Source organism: Nerophis lumbriciformis, linkage group LG07, assembly GCF_033978685.3.
Source record: "Nerophis lumbriciformis linkage group LG07, RoL_Nlum_v2.1, whole genome shotgun sequence".
NCBI classification, from domain to species: Eukaryota; Metazoa; Chordata; class Actinopteri; order Syngnathiformes; family Syngnathidae; genus Nerophis; species Nerophis lumbriciformis.
Window position 1 is genome coordinate 13,179,490 of NC_084554.2, and position 15,668 is coordinate 13,195,157.

Below are 15,668 nucleotides of genomic sequence, written 5' to 3' on the forward strand. Positions count from 1 at the left end.
TGTAGTCCGTGGCGACGCCGCAGTCGATAAGCTTTTTCTTTTTCTCTTTTATCTTCTTGTTATGGGACATTCATCCTGCGCTGTTGCCATTTCTAATATAAAGTATTGTAAAGTTCTTACTTATATCTGTCAGTAAACTCGCCATGAACGTGCTAAAACATACCGGTGTAGTGAGTTTACATTATTCACCCAAGGAACTTTATTTATTAGAGAGTTCCGGTCGGACGGTTTTTCACGGGACACATTTCCGGTTGTTGTTGCACTAGTGAGCCACGGATGAGAAGATGCTGCTCCGTTATTGATTTAAGTAAAGTCTGAATGTCATTAAAACAGTTAGCTCCATCTTTTGACACTTTTTCCACTACCATTCCTTGCACGCTACACCGCTACAACAAAGATGACGTGGAGAAGACGCTGTCGAAGGTGAGCCACGTAAATAAGACCGCCCACAAAACGGCGCATCCTGAAGCGACTGTCAGACGGCTTGAAGATGATCTGTAAAACATCATCTATGCAACATTTTGACCAAAGAACCACCATTACCGTATTTTTCGGAGTATAAGTCGCTCCGGAGTATAAGTCACACTGGCCGAAAATGCATAATAAAGAAGGAAGAAAACATATATAAGTCGCACTAGAGTATAAGTCACATTTTTTGGGGAAATTTATTTGATAAAACTCAACACCAAGAATAGACATTTGAAAAGCAATTTAAAATAAATAAAGAATAGTGAACAACAGGCTGAATAAGTGTACGTTATATGAGGCATAAATAACCAACTGAGAAGGTGCCTGGTATGTTAAGGTAACATATTATGGTAAGAGTCATTCAAATAACTATAACATATAGAACTTGCTATACGTTTACCAAACAATCTGTCACTCCTAATCGCTAAATCCCATGAAATCTTATACGTCTAGTCTCTTACGTGAATGAGATGAATAATATTATTTGATATTTTACGGTAATGTGTTAATAATTTCACACATAAGTCGCTCCTGAGTATAAGTCGCACCCCCGGCCAAACTATGAAAAAAACTGCGACTTATAGTCCGAAAAATACGGTACATGTTATGTAGACAACAAGGAAGTGTTTTCCATTTTGAGAAAAAAAAAAATATGAGGGCAGCACGGTGATAGAGGGGTTAGTGCAGGGGTCGGCAACCCAAAATTTTGAAGGAGCCATATTGGACCAAAAATACAAAAACAAATCTGTCTGGAGCCGCAAAAAATTAAAAGCCATATTACATGTAGTGTGTCATGAGATATAAACTGAATTAAGAGGACTTAAAGGAAACTAAATTACCTCAAATATAGCTACAAATGAGGCATAATGATGCAATATGTATAGAGGCCGATAATATTGGCAGGCCGATATTATCGGCCTATAAATGCTTTAAAATGTAATATCGAAAATGATCGGTATCATTTTTTTTATTATCGGTATCCTTTTTTTTATTTTGTTTTTATTAAATCAACATAAAAAACACAAGATACACTTACAATTAGTGCCCCAACCCCAAAAAACTCCCTCCCCTCATTCACACAAAAGGGTTGTTTCTTTCTGTTATTAATATTCTGGTTCCTACATTATATATCAATATATATCAATACAGTCTGCAAGGGATACAGTCCGTAAGCACACATGATTGTGCGTGCTGCTGGTCCACTAATAGTACTAACCTTTAACAGTTAATTTTACTCATTTTCATTAATTACTAGTTTCTATGTAACTGTTTTTATATTGTTTTACTTTCTTTTTTATTCAAGAAAATGTTCTTCATTTATTTATCTTATTTTATTTTTTATTTTTTTTAAGGACCTTATCTGGTTGTCCAAATTAGACAAAGTGTTAATTCCTGCGATGAGGTGGCGACTTGTCCAGGGTGTACCCCGCCTTCCGCCCGATTGTAGCTGAGATAGGCTCCAGCGCCCCCCGCGACCCTGAAGGGAATAAGCGGTAGAAAATGGATGGATGGATGGAATGTGTTTAATTCCACGACTGTATATATCGGTATCGGTTGATATCGGTATCGGTAATTAAGAGTTGGACAATATCGGAATATCGGATATCGGCAAAAAGCCATTATCGGACATCCCTAAATATGTACATATAGCTAGCCTAAATAGCATGTTAGCATTGATAAGCTTGCAGTCATGCAGTGACCAAATATGTCTGATTAGCACTCCACACAAGTCAATAACATCAACAAAAGTCACCTTTGTGCATTCATGCACAACCTTAAAAGTTTGGTGGACAAAATGAGACAGAAAAAGAAGTGGCATAAAACACGTCCTCGAAAGTCGGAGAAAGTTAGGCATGTTAACAAACTAAGGTGAGTTCAAGGACCGCCAAAATTAGTAGGACAAAACGGCGCTCGTCATCAGTGAAGCATGTTTAATACAAACAGTGTGCTTTATAACAATTAGGGAGGTTTGTGTAATGTTTGTCCTCCTACAGCAGGGGTGCTCATTACGTCGATCGCGAGCTACCGGTCGATCTCGGAGGGTGTGTCAGTCGATCACCAGCCAGGCATTAAAAAAATAGTCCTAAAAATGAGCGATCATAAATCTTCACTATGACGTCACTTTCGTCACTTGATTGACATTCACGGCACCCGAGGGTCTTCTGAGATGACGCTGGCTGCTACCAGCTCAGTAAAATTACCGACTGGAAGGCGAGAAACACTTTATTTCAACAGACTCTGGCGCCGTACCTGTCGTCAAAACTCCAAAGACCGACTGCACAGTTGCACAGTTACGCTAACAAAATAAGTGTCTCAGAAAGCTGGCGTGCACAAGCTAGCAAGCTACGGAGTTTGCCGACAATGTATTTCTTGTAAAGTGTATAGAAAGGAGTACGGAAGCTGGACAAATAAGATGCCAAAAACCAACTACTTTCATGTGGTATTGAACAGAAAGGAGGACTTTTTTTCTCCTCCATTCGAAAATGCGGACGTATCAGCACCACTGTCTGATTCCAATCAATGCAAGTCATCAGAATCAGGTAATACACCAACTTATATTCTTGTCTTCATGAAAGAAAGGAATCTATATGTGTTAAACATGCTTGTATTATCTTTAAACACCTTTAACTTGTTAACAATATTAACTATATGTGTTAAACATGCTTGTATTATCTTTAAACACCTTTAACTTATTAACAATATTAACTATATGTATTAAACATTCTTGTATTATCATTAAACACCTTAAATTATTAACAATATTAACTATGTGTTAAACATGCTTGCATTATCATTAAACACCTTTAACTTGTTAACAAAAACATATATTTCATAAATAAGTAAATATAAATTATATATATGAATGAGGTAGATCTCCACGACTTGATCAATTGAAAAGTAGCTCGTCTGCAGAAAAAGTGTGAGCACCCCTGTCCTACAGAAACCATATTAAAACAAAAAATATATTTTTTCCTCCTCATCTTTTTCCATTTTTCATACATTTTTGAAAAAGCTCCAGAGAGCCACTAAGGATATATGTATTGGCCGTGTGATGAGGTAGCGACTTGTCCAGGGTGTACCCCGCCTTCCGCCCGATTGTAGCTGAGATAGGCTCCAGCGCCCCCCGCGACCCCAAAGGGAATAAGCGGTAGAAAATGGACGAATGGATGGATAAATAATGATTCCTTTAATGCGCCCAGTAATCCGGTGCGCCTTTTGTATGAAAAAAGATCGACGATAGACCATTCATCGGCAGTGCGCCTCATAATCTGGTGCGCCCTATGGTCTGGAAAATACGATAAATCAAGTCCTTACTGTGTACACACTATCTGGACATGCTATTTTAGCTGCTCCCAAAACCACGAGCAACAATTAAAGATAGGAATGTTATAGCAAATAAACCCACATCTCCAATGCTCAATGCCGTTTAAATACTTTGAATGGTGGCATCCTGGTCTCCTTCAGGTTTTGTCATGGCTCCGTAGACCGGAGGAGCTGCAGCCACACATGCATTCAGAGTGGAGATGATGTGTTTAAAGCACCATGTTGAGCAGTAAATCCAACCTCCTCTTCAGTCCTGGCCCCCGCCATTTCCCACCTTTGTCATTATTATTTTTTTCTTCCCCCCGTTTCGACCCTCTCAGCCTTCATCTTCGGTGTTCTCTCCTCCTTCATCTTCCCGACTGCACTTGCGTTGAACGCCACGGCGCTGATGGCTCTCACCATGTGGAGAACAGCGGGTTCTTGTACGCCGCACTTTTTATATTATGAGGCAGCTCATGCAAGCAGCCATGCAAATGAGCCTCTCCCCCGTCTCCTGCTGTGAGTCATGATGCAATGATAGTGATAGTGATCAAATTGGTAGACTGAATTGAAAGAAGCTGTGAAGATGATCTTTTGGAGAAGTTGCGGGAAATATCTTTATAGTGCTGATTCAGTCCGTCCTGGCAGGAGGGAAAATGACGTCTCATCCCTCAAACTCACAGTTTTAGAGATGAGACCCGGGACTAAAAGTCTTTGTATAAAATGAAAGAACCTCCATTGTGTTTTTATAGATCACATACCGTATTTTCCAATCTATAAGGCGCACTTAAAATTATTTATTTTTCTCAAAAATCGACAGTGCGCCTTATGTAGGGCATAATTCTGGTTGTGCTTACCGACCTCAAAGCTATTTTTTTTGGTACATGGTGTAATGATAAGTGTGACCAGTAGATGGCAGTCACACATAAGAGATACGTGTAAACTACAGATGTCCGATAATGACTTTTTTGCCGATATTGTCCAACTCTTAATTACCGATTCCGATATCAACCGATACCGATACATACAGTCATGGAATTAACACATTATTATGTCTAATTTTGGTTGTGATGCCCCGCTGGATGCATTAAACAATGTAACAAGGTTTTCCAAAATAAATCAACTCAAGTTATGGAAAAAAATGCCAACGTGGCACTGCCATATTTATTACTGAAGTCACAAATTTGGGACATGCTCTCCCTGAGAGAGCATTAGGAGGTTGAGGTGGGCGGGGGTGGGGGGGTAGCGAGGGGTGTATATTGTAGCATCCCGGAAGACTTAGCGCTGCAAGGGGTGGGGCGGTATAGCTCGGTTGGTAGAGCGGCCGTGCCAGCAACTTGAGGGTTGCAGGTTCGATCCCCGCTTCCGCCATCCTAGTCACTGCCGTTGTGTCCTTGGGCAAGACACTTTACCCACCTGCTCCCACTGCCACCCACACGGGTTTAAATGTAACTTAGATATTGGGTTTCACAATGTAAAGCGCTTTGAGTCACTTGAGAAAAAGCGCTATATAAATTCACAATTCACTTCACTTCTGGGTATTTGTTCTGTTGTGTTTATGTTGTGTTACGGTGCGGATGTTCTCCCGAAATGTGTTTGTCATTCTTGTTTGATGTGGGTTCACAGTGTGGCGCATATTTGTAACAGTGTTAAAGTTGTTTATACGGCCACCCTCAGTGTGACCTGTATGGCTGTTGACCAAGTATGCCTTGCATTCACTTGTGCGTGTGTGAAAAGCCGTAGATATTATGTGACAGGGCCGGCACGCAAATGCAGTGCCTTCAAGGCTTATTGGCGCTCTGTACTTCTTTCTACGTCCGTGTACACAGCGGCGTTTTAATAAGTCAGAAAAGTTACTTTTTTGAAACCGATACCGATAATTTTGAAACCAATAATTTACGATATTACCTTTTAAAGCATTTATCGGCCGATAATATCGTCAGTCTGATATTATCGGACATCCCTAGTGTAAACTGTAAGATGACGGCAGTAAACAACACCAAAACTTTAAATATTCCATTGAGAATATAGAACATTACACACGGCGCTCAAAAAGCTGTCAAAATGTTTTTAGTACGACTGCGGTAAGCTATGAATCCGAACCGCTTGATGGATTGTCGGCGCATTAAACATACAGGTATTACAATGGTGTGTGTATAAGGACCGCAAAATGGCACCTATTAGCAGACATATTACCTGGCGTTTTTTTTCCCGCAATATTATGCAAAAGCAACTCTTCTTACCTTCTGGTGCCTGCTGATGTGTATTTGGGATCTGCATAAGTCCTGAAAATCTGCGCGTGTCCACCTCTGTAGTCTGTGCCGACACCGTAGTCATAAGCTTCTTCTTTTTCTCTATCTTCTTGTTATGGGACATTCATCCTCCGCTGTTGCCATTTCTAATAAAAAGTAGTGTAAAGTTCTTACTTGCAGTCAAAAGTTTACATACAAAGAACATAATGTCGTGGCTGTCTCTAGTTTCCAATAATTTCTACAACTCTTATTTTTTTGTGATAGAGTGATTGGAGCACATACTAGTTGGTCACAAAAAACATTCATGGAATTTGGTTATTTTATGAATTTATTATGGGTCTACTGAAAATGTGAGCAAATGTGCTGGGTCAAAAGTATACATACAGCAATGTTAATATTTGCTTACATGTCCCTTGGCAAGTTTCACTGCAATAAGGCACTTTTGGTAGCCATCCACAAGCTTCTGCTTGAGTTTTTGACCACTCCCCTTGACGAAATTGGTGCAGTTCAGCTAAATGTTTTGGTTTTCTGACATGGACTTGTTTCTTCGGCATTGTCCACACGTTTAAGTCAGGACTTTGGGAAGGCCATTCTAAAACCTTCATTCTAGCCTGATTTAGCCATTCCTTTACCACTTTTGAGGTGTGGTCATTGTCCTGTTGGAACACCCAACCTCCGGGCTGATGATTTTAGGTTGTCCTGGAGATTTTGGAGGTAATCCTCCTTTATCATTGTCCCATTTACTCTCTGTAAAGCACCAGTTCCATTGGCAGCAAAACAGGCCCAGAGCATAATACTACCACCACCATGCTTGACGGTAGTTCTAGTGTTCCTGGAATTAAAGGCCTCACTTTTTCTCCTCCAAACATATTCCTGGGTATTGTGGCCAAAGAGCTCAATTTTTGTTTCATCTGACCATAGAACCTTCCTCCAGAAGGTCTTATCTTTGTCCATGTGATCAGCAGCAAACTTTAGACGAGCCTTAATGTGTCGCTTCTGGAGGAAGGGCTTCCTTCTTGCATGGTAGCCTCTCAGTCCATGGCGATGCAAAACACACTTGACTGTGGACACTGTTCAAGTCAATGATTCGTTTTTTTCAGATCTGTGCCGAGTTCCTTTGACTTTCCCATTGTCGCGTTTGTAACCGAGTCTAATGACTGCATCACATGAGCCCTATTTAAATGGGCCCAGAGAATTCAACAGGTGTCGTCTGGTATCTGCTTCCGGGTTGAAACTGGCACATGAGCCATACAAAGGGTCTTCACTGGCCGCACACACCCCCTCGAGAAATCTGGTTTCCAATCACATAATCCAGGTGTGATAGTCCGAACTTTCAAAAACCGAACATGATTGGATTAAGATGTTTCCATGGGCTGTAGGATGCTTATTTAGAGCCAAACTATTTGAGAAATCGGACTAATTTAGTGCATAGACACGCACTGATTGAAACCCGATCCACATCACTGACTATGGCAGTGGTTCTTAACCTGGGTTCGATCGAACCCTAGGGGTTCGGTGAGTCAGCCTCAGGGGTTCGGCAGAGCCTCCGCCGCGGAGGTCAAGACACGCCCGACTCATCGTGTAAACAAAAACTTCTCCCTATCGGCGTATTATGGATACCTCCAAACAATGTTCCCTCTAATTTTCCATATATGTGAGCAAACGCTAAAACTCCTTGAGCATTCGGTGGAGCACATGTGAGCGACGTCAGTCGTGCACATGCACCGTGGTCACACCTGCAGCACACCAGTCCCAAACCTGGCTAAAATAACAAGTTCAATGTTTTATTATTGTAATCAAATGACAGCAGTCAGTCCCATGAGATTATTTTCTAATCTTAGTGTTTTGGCCCACTTTCATTGACTATAACATATTGATTTTCATGAGCTGTGTACTAGTATTATATGTCTGGGTGGGGGTCCTGCTTTGGAAATAATGTGTACCCCTTTCAGATATCGCATTTAGTTCCCACTAAAACATTCATATGTTGCACAATGAGATGTAAACATGGGATCATGTGTACATTCCTGTAATTTTCTGTTTGTAAAATATACCTTTTATTAGTATTTCTTTAAAGGGGAACATTATCACCAGACCTATGTAAGCGTCAATATATACCTTGATGTTGCAGAAAAAAGACCATATATTTTTTTAACCGATTTCCGAACTCCAAATGGGTGAATTTTGGCAAATTAAACACCTATCTATTATTCGCTCTCGGAGCGATGACGTCACGTTGTGACGTCACATCGGGAAGCAATCCGCCATTTTCTCAAACACATTACAAACACCGAGTCAAATCAGCTCTGTTATTTTCCATTTTTTCGACTGTTTTCCGTACCTTGGAGACATCATGCCTCGTCGGTGTGTTGTCGGAGGGTGTAACAACACGAACAGGGACGGATTCAAGTTGCACCAGTGGGCCCAAAGATGCGAAAGTGGCAAGAAATTGGAGGTTTGTTTTTCCGCACACTTTACCGACGAAAGCTATGCTACGACAGAGATGGCAAGAATGTGTGGATATCCTGCGACACTCAAAGCAGATGCATTTCCAACGATAAAGTCAAAGAAATCTGCCGCCAGACCCCCATTGAATATGCTGGAGTGTGTGAGCAATTCAGGGACAAAAGACCTCGGTAGCACGGCAAGCAATGGCGGCAGTTTGTTCCCGGAGACGAGCGAGCTAAACCCCCTGGATGTCTTGGCTCACACCGTCCCTTATGCCACCGAAGATGATCAAGAGAAGAATATCGACCCTAGCTTCCCTGGCCTGCTGACATCAATTCCAAAACTGGACAGATCAGCTTTCAGGAAAAGAGAGCAGATGAGGGTATGTCTACAGAATATATTAATTGATGAAAACTGGGCTGTCTGCACTCTCAAAGTGCATGTTGTTGCCAAATGTATTTCATATTCTGTAAACCTAGTTCATAGTTGTTAGTTTCCTTTAATGCCAAACAAACACATACCAATCGTTGGTTAGAAGGCGATCGCCGAATTCGTCCTCGCTTTCTCCCGTGTCGCTGGCTGTCGTGTCGTTTTCGTCGTTTTCGCTTGCATACGGTTCAAACCGATATGGCTCAATAGCTCCAGTTTCTTCTTCAATTTTGTTTTTGCTACCTGCCTCCACACTACAACCATCCGTTTCAATACATGCGTAATCTGTTGAATCGCTTAAGCCGCTGAAATCCGAGTCTGAATCCGAGCTAATGTCGCTATAGCTTACTGTTCTATGCGCCATGTTTGTTTGTGTTGGCATCACTATGTGACGTCACAAGCCACTGGGAACTGATTTTTAATGGTTTTAACCCTTCTGAAATTGTGATAATGTTCCCCTTTAATATAATAACATCATTTTATGATTACAGTTCGGGTTCGGTGAATGTGCATATGAAACTGGTGGGGTTCGGTACCTCCAACAACGTTGAGAACCACTGGACTATGGCATTATTAAGTCTCTTTATTTTTGGACACAAACCACAGTGTTATCGTACCGTGGCCTTAATACCGTGATAATGTCGTACCGTGAGATTTTGATATCGTTACATTTCTTGTCTACTGTATATTAAAATGTCTTTTATCTTCATACTTCTTCTATCAGTGTGTGAATGGGTGTGTGTGAATGTGGAAATAGTGGCAAAGCGCTTTGAGTGCCTTGAAGGTAGAAAAGCGCTATACAAGTATAACCCATTTACCATTTATATCCTGCGGTATGTCGAGTCGTGAAGAAGGATGCAGGTGTAGAAAGGCCTGTAACTAAGCTGCATACCAAGAGAGAAACATAAGAAACTTAAGTCAATGCTGTAGTTCGTTTTAATCTTAGCCCAAAGCTCTTGTGTGTGTTGCTTTACTTGAGTCTGAGATGTCACTGCAGCTTTTTTCAAGCTTGATTTAGATCCTAATTGCCTCACGAAACACACCACATTTGGCTGCTGATTGAAGGCAGCTTTAATTCTTCTATAATCTTTTATATGGAAAGAAGACAATGTTAGTTTACTGAGTAACAGCCAAGAGTGTTAGAACCCCAGAATCCCATTCTGTTATCACCCAATTACTGAACTACAGTACTGAAGGACAGTTTTGTGACATAAAAGCAACATTGAAGCAACATTTTTTTTGTGATCCCCTTCATTTAGGCCAGGGGTCTCAGACACGAGACGTTATTTTGCAGCCGCACCTTAATATGAAAATTTAATGTTAGTGCGGCCCGCAAGTTTTATATGAATGGCGCTTGACAGGGTCATACTTGCCAACCCTCCCGATTTTTCCGGGAGACTCCCGAATTTCAGGGCAACCATTCTCTCAACTGGCTGCTGATTTTCACCCAAACAACAATATTAAGGGCGTGCCGTAATGGCACTGCCTTTAGCGGCCTCTACAACCTGTACAAACAGCGTGCCAGCCTAGTCACATGTTGTATTTGGCTTCTGTACACACACGTAAGTGACTGCAATGCATACTTGGTCAACAGCCACACAGGTCACACTGAGGGTGGCCGTATAAACAACTTTAACACTGTTACAAATATGCGCCACACTGTGAACCCACACCAAACAAGAATAACAAACACATTTCGGGAGAACATCCGCACCGTAACACAACATAAACACAACAGAACAAATACCCTGAATCCCATGCAGCCCTAACTCTTCCGGGCTACAATATACACCCCCGCTACCACCAGACCCCGCCTCCCCAACCCTCCCCCCCCCCTCACATCAACCCACCCCCCGTCGTGCGTTAGTTGAGGTGGGCGGGGTTGGGGGTGGGGGGGTGTATATTGTAGCCCGGAAGAGTTAGGGCTGCAAGGTGTTCTGGGTATTTGTTCTGTTGTGTTTATGTTGTGTTACGGTGCGGATGTTCTCCCGAAATGTGTTTGTTATTCTTGTTTGGTGTGGGTTCACAGTGTGGCGCATATTTGTAACAGTGTTAAAGTTGTTTATACGGCCACCCTCAGTGTGACCTGTGTGGCTGTTGACCAAGTATGTCACGCTGTTTGTATGGTGAAAAAGCGGCCGCGACGACAGGTTGTAGAGGACGTTAAAGGCAGTGCTATCACGGCACGCCCTTAATATTGTTGTCCGGGAGAAATTCGTGAGAATGGTTACCCCGGGAGATTGTCGGGAGGGGCACTGAGATTCGGGAGTCTCCCGGAAAAATTGTGAGGGTTGGCAAGTATGTTGCTAGGGTGGGATAGCCATTTAAAGAAGGTGAATTCATTGCATTCATTGATTTTTTTTAAAGAAATCTTTTCTTGCGGCCCAGCCTCACCCAGTTTCTGCATCCGTGGCCCCCAGGTAAATTGAGTTTGAGACCCCTGATTTTAGGCCATGTCTCCACTAAGTCGTTTAGCCCCTTAAATGAATAATTATTTAGCCTAAGCCCCTTTTCAGCCACACTAAACCAGCGTTTAAGGTCCCCCTCCTCGGACAAATTTTTAAACGGCGAAGTGCGCCGTCTATTTCTTGAATCTCCGGCTCTCAGCTTTGTATGGACTCCTTGATCGTTTACAAACTGAGTTCCTATACACCAGGGGTGTCAAACGTACGGCCCGCAAACAGGCTTTATCCGGCCAACGAGATGAGTTTTCTAAGTATAAAAATGAGCCAAAATGTTTTAATGAAAGAAACCGCTGTTCTATATGTGTCCACTAGATGTCACAATAGCAATTCTTTGTATCTTTGCACATGATGCTATATATGTATAAAAAAAAATAACTACATGATGTTAGTGCACCATCCATCCATCCATCCATTTTCTACCGCTTGTCCCTTTTGGGGTCGCGGGGGGTGCTGGAGCCTATCTCAGCTGCATTCGGGCGGAAGGCGGTGTACACCCTGGACAAGTCGCCACCTCATCGCAGGGCCAACACAGATAGACAGACAACATTCACACTCACTTTCACACACTAGGGCCAATTTAGTGTTGCCAATCAACCTATCCCCAGGTGCATGTTTTGGGCGGTGTGAGGAAGCCGAAGTACCCGGAGGGAACCCACGCAGTCACGGGGAGAACATGCAAACTGCACACAGAAAGATCCCGAGCCCGGGATTGAAGGTCCTGAGTAGTTAGTTAGTTTAGTTAGTGCACCAGTCAAGGAAAATGAGCAAACTACATAAATAACATACTGTAATTTGATTTTGATATATTTTTTTATCTTAAACCTCTAAAACAGGGTCCCCAAATTACGGCCCGCGGGTCAGATACGCCCCCCCAGCATCCAAAATCCCGCCCACAGGAAGTCCCAAGTTCAATTTTTTATTTTTTTTATTTTTTTTATTTATTTATTTATTTTTTTTTTTAATCTTTCCTTTCTAATCCATTTTCTACCGCTTGTTACTCTTGGTGTCTCCTTGCCGCTCAGGCAAATCATATTGTCTAAAAATGAATTTTCCAACCGATAACGTGACAATGTTAAATGTTGATGAACATCAATGTTAATTGATGTTAAATGACAAAACGGATTATAAAGACAATGTGTGTATGTATGTATGTATGTATATATATATATATATATATATATATATATATATATATATATATATATATATATATATATATACATATACATACATACATACATATACACAGCCTGGCCCCCGGCCAAATTTTTTTTAACCCAATGCGGCCCCCGAGTCAAAAAGTTTGGGGACCCCTGCTCTAAAGGCTTAGTGGCCACATGTGTGCACAGCACCTTTTAGCTCTTATTTCCAAAATTGTGTACACTACTGAATTGGGGTCTTATGGCCGCTTATGTGGACACTTATACTGCCATCTGGTGGTGTCAGAAGAGTATAACATACAATGGAATTTTGAAAAAAAAAAGTGCAAAAATAAGAATTAGCATGTCACTAAACATGAAGTACACGTTTGTGTACTTATGAACTAAGTACATCATATCAAAAGATGATTCTTAGTTTTTATTCTAATTAGGGTCCAATAAGCCCAAATAGCAAAGAGAAATAAAAAAAATGTAAACAAACAGCTTGGGCCTTAAGAGGTTAATATATTGAAAATTAACACCAATGAGTTGACTGATGAACATTATCACATAATTAATTCAGAAAGTATAAATAACAACAAATAAATATAGAATACTATTAACCGCAACATATAAGTGTAAAAAACAACAACAACATTATGATTTGTACATTTTCAGAATGTGCTTGTCGTGTTTTTAAACAAAGAAAACAATCTGAAGTTGTCTTTATTTTTAAGTTATCATGCCTTGATTTTAGCAGTCCGGCCCACTTGGAAGTATATTTTTCTCCATGTGGCCCCCCATCTAAAATGAGTTTGACACCCCTGGTATATATCATATATTCCATGCATCTTTATGTGCGTCATGTTTGCAAACACTGTACCAGTGTGTCCTTTTCCCCGCTAATGGTACTTTTACCTTAATTGGCCCCGACATGCAGTGCAGAGCCACAAGTGTAGAGAAAACAAAAGGTAGGCGAGGAGCTTCAAAGCATGCGGGTGACATTTCTGCCTTTCCGTCTTCAAAGCGCCATTTGCTTTGTACTTGCTTTTTGACTATGATTACATGGTATCTTTTTTAACCAAGGAATTACAGCTGTCTGCAATCATAGCGTACTATTTGGGCCCCCTTTTTCAGATTGATTTTCAATAGAGCCGCCCGTCATCATTTTTATTTATTCTGCTTTTGCTCGGCTTAAAGGGGAACATTATCACCAGACCTATGTAAGCGTCAATATATACCTTGATGTTGCAGAAAAAAGACCATATATTTTTTTAACCGATTTCCGAACTCTAAATGGGTAAATTTTGGCGAATTAAACACCTTTCTATTATTCGCTCGTAAATGGGTGAATTTTGGCGAATTAAACACCTTTCTATTATTCGCTCGTCACGTTGTGACGTCACATCGGGAAGCAATCAGCCATTTTCTCACTTTCGTCGGTGTGTTGTCGGAGGGTGTAACAACACGAACAGGGACGGATTCAAGTTGCACCAGTGGCCCAAAGATGCGAAAGTGGCAAGAAATTGGAGGAAATTTGTTGAAAATACGAGGCTGTGGGGAAAGCCGACGAAATGGTCAGTCGTTTGTTCCGCACACTTTACCGACGAAAGCTATGCTACGACAGAGATGGCAAGAATGTGTGGATATCCTGCGACACTCAAAGCAGATGCTGACATCAACTCCAAAACTGGATAGATCAGCTTTCAGGAAAAGAGAGCGGATGAGGGTATGTCTACAGAATATATTAATTGATGAAAACTTTATTCATTACTCGCGGTTTTACGTAAATTATTATACATAAACTGTGTTTACCAATAATTTAGCTTAAAAACATTTATTTTTTTCAATCATTCGAGTACATTCGGGTAGTCTTGTGTAATGCAGTATTTTGTGTCTATTTAGGTATGGTTAACCTGAGTGCTGAAATCGTGGAAAAATATATGTTCTTAGCGCGCCTGAAATGGGCTGTCTGCACTCTCAAAGTGCATGTTGTTGCCAAATGTATTTCATATGCTGTAAACCTAGTTCATAGTTCTTAGTTTCCTTTAATGCCAAACAAACACATACCAATCGTTGGTTAGAAGGCGATCGCCAAATTCGTCCTCGCTTTCTCCCGTGTCGCTGGCTGTCGTGTCGTTTTCGTCGGTTTCGCTTGCATACGGTTCAAACCGATATGGCTCAATAGCTTCAGTTTCTTCTTCAATTTCGTTTTCGCTACCTGCCTCCACACTACAACCATCCGTTTCAATACATGCGTAATCTGTTGAATCGCTTAAGCCGCTGAAATCCGAGCTGATGTCGCTATACCTTGTTGTTCTTTCCGCCATGTTTGTTTGTATTGACTATGTGACGTCACAGGAAAATGGACGGGTGTTTATAACGATGGTTAAAATCAGGCACTTTGAAGCTTTTTTTAGGGATATTGCGTGATGGGTAAAATTTAGAAAAAAACTTTGAAAAATAAAATAAGCCACTGGGAACTGATTTTTAATGGTTTTAACCCTTCTGAAATTGTGATAATGTTCCCCTTTAAGCTTGTTTGCTACATCCAGTAGCGCACATTGAGGGTGAGGTGGACCCCAATGACGGTCTCCAGATGGGACAGATATGCATGCCCCCCCGCGCCCCCTTATTTTTATTCACCTGCAAAACCTTCACCCCTTCGTCTCTTGTCTATAATTCATGACCAGGTGCAGCACCAGCTTTCTTGGCATGGCAGGAAGGGAAGACAGATGTTCAATTTCCACTTCCTCTGTTGATCTTTTTGTGTACGCAAATCACTTCTGCTGCATTTTAGCTTGATGCGAATAAATGGTGTTGTGAAAATTTACCATAGGTGTCATTTGAGGCCACGACTGATGGCTGGAATTTGAAGTTTCACTCCTACGAGCGACTCCTGCCGGTCTGGATTGTGTTTTTTTTCTTTCTGCCCTTTTAGATTGATCATTTCCTTGCATTCAGCCATCTGAAAGAGGAAGCACACAGACTCTAAATTATTGATGTGCTTTAAAAAGGAGTTTTGCTCCTGTCTTAAATCGATAGCGACTGACTGTCATGACTCACTGGCCTGTACACATCAGGTCAGACGGCTCTCTATCTTAAAGCTCTCTTTAAAGGACACCGCCATCCAATTTAACTCCAATATCCACCTCGGATGAACT

The 15,668-nt window shown here is 41.3% G+C and overlaps 1 protein-coding gene across 3 annotated transcripts in view; it reads left to right on the forward strand.

Annotated features, from left to right (window-relative positions):
• Window positions 1-15,668, forward strand: part of ptprn2 (protein tyrosine phosphatase receptor type N2) — a 439,783-nt gene that overhangs the window by 178,134 nt on the left and 245,981 nt on the right. The gene's annotated exons all lie outside the window — the stretch shown is intronic.